General features: G+C 43.6%; 1 protein-coding gene across 3 annotated transcripts in view; it reads right to left on the reverse strand.

Moving 5' to 3' along the window:
• LOC117282949 overlaps positions 1-8,470 on the reverse strand; it is a 577,502-nt gene that overhangs the window by 326,848 nt on the left and 242,184 nt on the right. The window lies entirely within an intron of this gene.

An 8,470-nucleotide genomic window follows, 5' to 3' on the forward strand; every position in this document is an offset into this window, starting at 1 on the left:
ATCTTTCATTCCTCCTATTTCATTTTATCTTCTTCTTACGTCCCTTCCTATTTTGTACGCCCCTATTTCTCCCTTTCTCCTTCTCCAATTCTTTCTGGCCCTATCCTCTTTTTGTTACACTCCATCATCATCATCTCTCTCTTTCTCTCTTCATATTCTTCACTTTATGCTCCATCTCTTTCTCAGCTTCTACCACTCCTTCGGCTCTTCCACCTCCTTCTCCCCTTCATCTTCCTTTTCTTCTCTTTTCTCCTTGTCCTCCGATTCCTGCTCCATAACCTCTTTCTTCTCCCCACACATCATCTTATATTTCTACTCCTAGCATTCTTATTTCCTATTTTTCTTCCCCTTCTGTTTCCTGCATTCTGAAACACTCTCACATGCTGTTTCCCCCGCAACCAGACCGAGGGCCCCAAATTGCTCTTGCCCTTCAGGGCTCTTATCTTCCTCGTGCGCACTACGCGCCTCGCCTCAGTAGCGGGCCTTACATTTCCTTCAAATTTATTTATTTATTTGCAACATCGAACGATTCCTTGACAACAATGTGCTGCAAAGGAAGGGGAGCAGAGAGACAATCCTGGGACTGCGACAAGCCACGAGAAACCTCAGTCAGTCACAGAACTTCCGTGTCCGGGCCGAAATTCGAAAGGAAACCCTCCCGATTACAATTAAAAGTAAGTGTTGCAGCTTTATTCGATTGGCTCCGTTTTAGCATCATTAGTAAACCTACGAGATCGCCTCTGTGGTCTAGAGGTCAGAGTTCTTCGCTACAGATCCAGAGGTCCCTGGTTCGATATGAGAAGTAGTGGGTCTGGAACGGGGTCCACTCAGCCTCATGCGGATAATTGAGGAGCTACTTGAATGGAAAATTAGCGGCTCCGGTCTAGAAAACCGAAATTAACGGCCGTAGTGATTCGTTACGCTGACCACGCGACACCCTCTAACACCAGAAGGTGGCACTAACTTCGCCGACAAGCGGCCGTCGCTCGGTCGGTATAGTTCGCTTGCGGACTAAAGCCACGGAGTAAAGTATAAATAAACCTACGATGATATGAATCGTAAAGCATGCAGTACTTACTTACTCCCTGACTACAGGTACTCTGAAAACCTTGTTTCTCTTTTCGACAGCTTATTTGGCTTTAACCTCAATTACCTTATCTTTCAGCTCCTGCAAATCATTCTCTGCGTCTCCCAGTCACCTTGCACTTCCCTTCTACCCTCTCTTAACCACCCCTGTTCGATCCTTTTTCCGATCGCATGCCCCAACTCATAAAACCTACCTGGGCGTTATTAAGCTGAAGATCTGGTCTTTGAACCACAAAACACGCGTCTTCGAGTCAATTTTCTCACTTCAAGTTGTTCAGTTCGTGTTTCAAGATCGTTGTTCTCAGTATGTAATTCCACAGCTAAAATTTCTAGCGCTGTTTTTACGCCGTATCGTATATTAATTTAAACAGGCTGTGGTTCGGACAGTCTCCGGTTGCCTGCGCTGGCGTTGCATGAGGTTTCCCCCTAAATCACCATGAACACCGCAAGACACATAGCTTTTTAAATTGGAGGAAATATGAAACAGAATTCGACTCTTTAACACCCCACCTCACACTGTAATAGCATGAAGGCTTTATTGCTGTTGCATGAAGCGAAAACGGTGCCTGTCTACAGGAAGACTCGAAATAACTGAACCAAACATATTGAAATTAGGAGTTAAAGGTTTTAACACCGGTGGTTATGAGATATAACTCCTTGCAGTCCACTGAAAATCAACTGACTTTCAGAAGAACATGTCGCCTCCATCTTCAAGGTCGAAGAATAGGCCACGAAAGAACCGTACATGAAGCAGGCTGCCAAGCAGAACCGAGGCTCCTCCGAAACGTCGGTTGACTTCTAATACATTACATGGCGTTATTTCAAAGAATATATAACTCTTCAACTATTATGAAACGTCTGAATTTTCAAGGCGACTTCTAACAAAACAGTTCTTGTTACCAATATTGCTTGTAACCTGAACATAGAATAAGCAGGACCTTCCAAAACGTCGACACAGCCCAGAAGATAATAATGTTTACACATGTACGAGGGGGTACCCAAAAGAAACCGAACTTATTTTTTTTTTACTTATTTATTCAAATTTTAAGCACAAACCTTCAATCCCCTTCAAAGTACTCTCCACTTACACTAATACACTTGTCTAGTCTTTTATTCCATTTTTCAAAACATTGTCTAAAATCATCTTTTGAGATGCTTGACAGCGCCTCCGTCGTTTTTTCCTTCACCTCAGCAACATCAGCAAAAGGCTTTCCTTTCATGTCTCTTTTCATTCGAGGAAACAAAAAAAAGTCGCACGGGGCAAGGTCGGGTGAGTATGGAGGGTGAGGAACAGGGGTCATACCATTTTTGGTCAAGAATTGAGCAGGGGCATTGTCATGATGGAAAAACCAGTCACCCGACTGCCACAAATCTTGCCGAAATTTCTTCAATGGTCCGTCGTCGATCTTCCTTGATGATTTCACGAATTTTTTCAACATTATCATGTGTTCGGGCCGTGGAAGGACGACCAGAACGAGGTTTGTCATCAATTGACATTTCACCATTTTTGAAACGGGAAAACCACTCAAACACTTGAGTTTTCCACATAGCATCCTCCTTGTACGCCGTTTTTAACATTTCAAGAGTTTCTGTTCCACTTTTCCCGAGCAAAAAGCAGAATTTCACCGCCGCAGCTGTTCACGAAAATCAGCCATTGCAAAAACGACGATCACACAAAACAGTTGTCACTATAAACTCTGCCGAAACTAGTCCTTACCTTCTGAAGCAACGGTAGTCGGCTTATCGACTCAGGAATATTAGCTCTATGCGCTCATAGCGGCAAAAACGCGGTACTACAAAAGCTCTGCGCACAAAAAAAAATAGTTCGGTTTCTTTTGGGTACCCCATCGTATTATGAGAATTCTATTGTACAATAAGAATTTACGTAATACGTGCACGCAATGAACGAAAAAAGCTAAAAGGGAAAGATAAAGCTATCCCTGTAACTTGCCGTCGAGGCCCATACGGTTGTGAGGCATCGAGGCTCCCACATTTTCTAGACAAACGGCTCACAGATGGCAGTGAGGTTGTCAGCCTTACGCGCCGACCGCCCTTTATCCCCAGGAAGATCCCTGGTACTCATTTCTGTTAGAGGCTGAGTCAACTCCCAGGCCATAGTGCGAATGGAAGGATTAGGTAAATTGAAAGAAACCAAAGATCTCACCGGGAATCGAACTCGGGACCTTCCGTACCATAGTGCCTCAACCAACTACGCTACCGCATTACCCCCTACAAAAAGAAACATAATTCTCGAATATAGGAAGGTGATGGGATGAGCATATAGAAGGTAGGATGTTCTACACAATACTGCTACATTCCATTCTGTAGCATACACTTGAAGTTTCCTCTGCAGTTTCTCTGTCTATTCAGCACTCAGAATTATTTCACGATGCTCGAACTGAGTTGCGCTGGAAGAACACAGAAGAAAATGGGTTTTGTTTACCGCATAACAGGCTCAATTTATACATAAAAGCATTTTCTTGGCGTACATAAGGGTTAGTTTAGTGTATAAGAAAATTTGTTTGGTGCATAATACGCTTCGCTTAGTTACAGATATCTTTGTTTAGAATATAGGAATTTTCGCTTGGCGCGTTAAATGATTTTTTTTTGGGGGGGGGCGTTATGGCTAATATTTTTCACATTGTTCGATGACAAATCGTTACGGTTTGAGTATATTTCGGATAATCGCAATTTCTCAATATTCAACACGAAATCGTATAATGCCTACCACCAGATACCAAATTTAATCGAAATGCGTTGTTTAACTTCGGCAACGAATCTTATGAAGAGATACGATTCACTCAGTGCAAAGAACGTATTGAGACCCGCGGCGTGATTAAATTAATTAATGGAGCTGTAATCAAATGCTACATGGGGGGCGTGAACCTTTTACGGACCGTGTTTATGCCCAAAGTTTTCCTGCTTCTCCTCTTAATTGCCAACCGATTGACGGTGACAAAAAAGGTGCTCATTTGATCACGAATCTAGCGGCAGCAATAATGACTTGCAAATCTAGATGGCACCAGCTGTAAACTTACAGACGAATTCGAGATCGTTTTTGTTCTAAAATATGTGACAAGCATACTAAAATGAAGCAAATATATTTCCCCGAAACGTCTTTGCTACTTTGCACAAAACATTGATGGTGTACGGACTCCAACGGCGGGAGTTCCCCTTCCTCTGGGTTCTGGAACTGTCCCCGTGCCCCAACTACCGGCTTCTAAGACCGACAACTCACAACAGCTGACTGCAGCGCTTATCTACACGTAACTCAGTAACTGAACTATCAGCTCTTCACTGACTAACTTCTCACCGTCTTACTTATAACATCTCAGCACGAACCGCTTAGAAAACATTGTTGTGTTGCAGTGCGATTGTGACTTGGCGGTGGCATGACTATAGAAGAAGAAGAAGAAGAAGAAGAAATGGGGGGTGGTAGTGAGAGACACTACATTAAGGAGGAGTAAGAAACTATATCTCCGATTTTGAAGGTTCCCAGGCAGTGCCCGTTTGTCCTTCTGGTATAGGTAGAGCATATGATCGGATTTATTTTTATGATGCTGGAATATATGAATTAATTATAGTTATACATGGTTACATGACGTATTCTATTGTTGCATGTGCAGTCATCGGCACGGACTGCGAAGAAAACATCATTCCTCTGTTCCTCTTTACGAGCCATTACTTACCAAGTTGCTTATTTCGCGGTCGTTGCCTAGCAACGGGTCTACATGCCGTAATACATTATTAAAGAAATGAGAAAAGTATCTCAAGAAGTTCTTCTAAATAAATGTTTACTAAATTGACGATACATGACGACAGAGACACTGCTGCTGGCAGATACACCTACCGGGAGAATAAATACGTGCCACAAGAACGAGCACCGCTCTATTGGAGCACTGTGTTACCGATATAAATATAGTATAACGCTGCATACAAACAGAAATTAGAACTTAGATAGTACTGTCAGGCGTTTCGAAGTAAAACACTTGCAGACATGAAAACGTATTAGACCGATATTTATACAGCAATCGAAGTTGGTTAAGGCGCTATGCTACAAGCCGGAAGATCGCGCTTTTATATTCCCGATGATGTTGGATTTTTCAATTAACTTAATCCTTCCAGCCGCGCTATTAACAGAAATGAGCACCAGCAATCGTCCTGGAGGTAAAGGGGGACATGTTGCTCCGAAACGTCTGTTGACTTTCAACGAAATACACGGTATTATATCGCAGAAGACAGAATTCTTCATAACCACCGGTGTGAGGACTTAAAATCCTAAACAGTATTAAAATTTGTCAGACTGGAATTTCTCAAAACGGTGATTTTCAAAATTACAGACCTATTACTTTCTGGGATATGATGCCGTGTACTCAGATATAAGTTCACCGAAGCTCGTCTGCTAGATGTTACTGGTTACTTGTTTCGCTTACTCTTTAACCCTGAATATGGAGGCAATATTTGCTCCGAAACATCCGTCAGCTGCTCTCTGCCCATACGGCGTCACATCCCAGAAGTTAATACTCTTCAGATGAGGAAGGGGATGGGATTAATCTGACCCTCCGCTTGTTTTATTTGCTGATAATAAATATAATTTAGCTTAACATTAAATTATATCAGTTTCTTTCAAGGAATTTCTTCATTTTAATTTAAAATTACTGTTATTTCATGTCTAATTATGATTCAGACACGAAGAATTATCACGATATTAAAATACGTGTATATGCAAATGGGACGGGGAACGTCTCACACCATCGCAGTCTCCTAGTTCCGTCTCTCTCGACGCGACAAGCTGCCAATCATTCGCTGCCTTCTTCGATTCCATGTTTAACGAGTCGCAATGCTACTGACTCTCCGCGGTAGGTAGGTTGGGGGGGGGGCGACACGGTTGGCTGCCTTCATCTCGCGATGTTCGAGATAAACCCGAGAAAACGGCAGCACCTGTCTGTCATCATTACCCACAGCGTTTCCTTCAAAGCATGAAACTTCTAGTCACATGTCACGTGATCCACGAAGTGTTACAATTATTACCGAGCAGGCTGGTGAAGTGGCAACTCTCTGGACTTCTATGCTGCAGTGTTCGGTTTGGATCTCGGCTGGGATACCGGCTAGAGTGAATTCAATCTCCCACAGTTTTTCTCAATCCCTCAAGATAAATATGGTGATAGTAAGAGGAAGAGCTTAGAGGCCTTGCGACGAGCTGATCACCCGCCCAAGGAGTACTACCGAATGTGTAAGATCTAGAAAAACCGAAGTGAACGGAGAAGTTCATGGAGGCAGGCCTAGGCTCACTGGGGCTGTAGTGCCAAGGAAAAAGGAGGAAGAGCTAGCAACTAGAACACATATGGGTATAAAGTGTAAAACATATTGTCACGCGTTACCTTACGTCCGTCGCCGAGCAACGGCTATCTAACACGTCACAATATGATATTCAAACCTGGAAAAAATCTACTTCTCGACATGTCCTGCATCCACTTTGATACACATGTCCCATCGCTTTATCAGTGCGCTGAAGCCCGCAGCACAGACGTCTTGTGTCTGTTGTCTCAGCGACTTCCACACCTGGTCGGGCGTCATTACTGAGAGAACTTCTCTGTCCAGCTGTGAATCACTTTACTCGACAAACTCCAGCCGAAATAAACAGGAGACATTTCTTTATGAACATCCTTTGCATTAAGTCATTTTGCGCACAACAGAACGTTGCTCTTCGGTATTACACTCAAGCATCGTCGCCATTTTGACTGCTGAAACCAGCCTCTGAACATGCGCATGCGCGTCTGCTGAATCCGAGTATCTTGACAGGACTTTCTTCATCTTTCCTTCATAACTCCGTTGCCAGGGTACGACTAGTGAAGACGGAGAACTCTAATGTGTGTATAACGGTGAACTGTAAAGTGTGTAGATCAGCGATAGCGCTGTAATTTCCTGTAGTTCAAAGTTGTGTGAATAAGGTGCCAATAAATCCAATCATCCAATCCAAAATCCGTCTTATCAGTCACGCGTAAAGCCCCTACATGTAACAGTATGAAAATTGCCATATGCGGCTCCAACAATCAATAAGTTTATCCATTCCTGATATACTGCATGAAATGCCGAAAATGATGTCAAATAAACTGTAATTAAGTAAATATAACACGGATATAAAATAGTTGAAAGGCTGGCCTATCGTGTTCATTTCTCTGCCCACTTACAGCCTATCATTTGGGGGGGGGGTATTCCCTGGAGCCAGACCGCGCGACGCCTTTCAAATTCGCCGCTCACTAAACATCCATCTTGTACAAGGCATTAGCCAAGTTAAATCACATAAACAAACAAAGGGGCCATAAGCACATCGGAACACTGAATTCGGCACATCAATCCATGCACACTGAGAGTGTCCACCCCCTCACGACTCATGGACACCGCCGTGGGGCAAGTTCCAAAACGAAAGCTCCCGCGGATGATAAATCATCCTGGAATGAAACTACTGCCCATTCTGTGCACTGATGGTATGTAAATTACAAGTTTATACAAATCGTAGCATCGGGGCTAACAGTGTTTAAATGTACAGAGGGACAGAAAGATACCGGTCAGCACAGTACAGGCTGCGCTCTTAGTCCTTGCCTCAGACATGCGCGTGACGAATGCGCCAAGAAGTGGAGAGGCGAGACGGTGCAGTAGTTGCAGCCGCATTTCGGAAACTAGGAGAAGCAGCGCACTGAAACTAGTGGCATTTTGAAACCCATACACACCCCAACATCCCTTATCTCAGTTAGCGGACTCGACCAAATGCACTGCGCATTCAGTTGATAGTGGACAGGTCTAAGTACAGACTGTGCACTCCCAGCTTAACAATTGTTTCTGATTGTAATGGCGCAAAGGTCACGTACTTGTAGATATAGTTTTTTGGGGGTAAAATTGGAATAATAGTAGCTAGACTGTAAGATTAAGAAATAGCCATGATGAAACGAACCAGGAAGCTTAGGTCTACAAAGAACTGTAACAGGGAATGCCTGAGTCATTAGAATGCTAACCCGGCAGTGCAATGGCGCTGACATTGAGGAAGGAGCTATATGAAGTGGGTCATAAACACTATGGCAGGAGGAAAACGCTGAGTCAGAGGAGGCGGTAGACCCGAAAGAGTCAACCCCTTCTCGATGGGCAACCAATGAGGGGGGCCAAAATCACGTCAGAATGGGCAGGCCAACATACCCGGAACTCGAAGAATCAGCAAAGAGAGGTTATATAAACCCTAGAAGACTTAATCAAAAAAACCTTTTTGCCTTTAGACTTTTGATTGATATTAAGTAACTTAGAGTTCAGGGGAGGCTATCGCCAAGAGAGCGATGGCCGTGAGTGGGCGCTGGTTGGTGATGGCGAGCATCTGTTTCCTCATCTCAAGTAA

This window comes from Cryptotermes secundus, unplaced genomic scaffold, assembly GCF_002891405.2.
Source record: "Cryptotermes secundus unplaced genomic scaffold, Csec_1.0 scaffold247, whole genome shotgun sequence".
NCBI classification, from domain to species: domain Eukaryota; kingdom Metazoa; phylum Arthropoda; class Insecta; order Blattodea; family Kalotermitidae; genus Cryptotermes; species Cryptotermes secundus.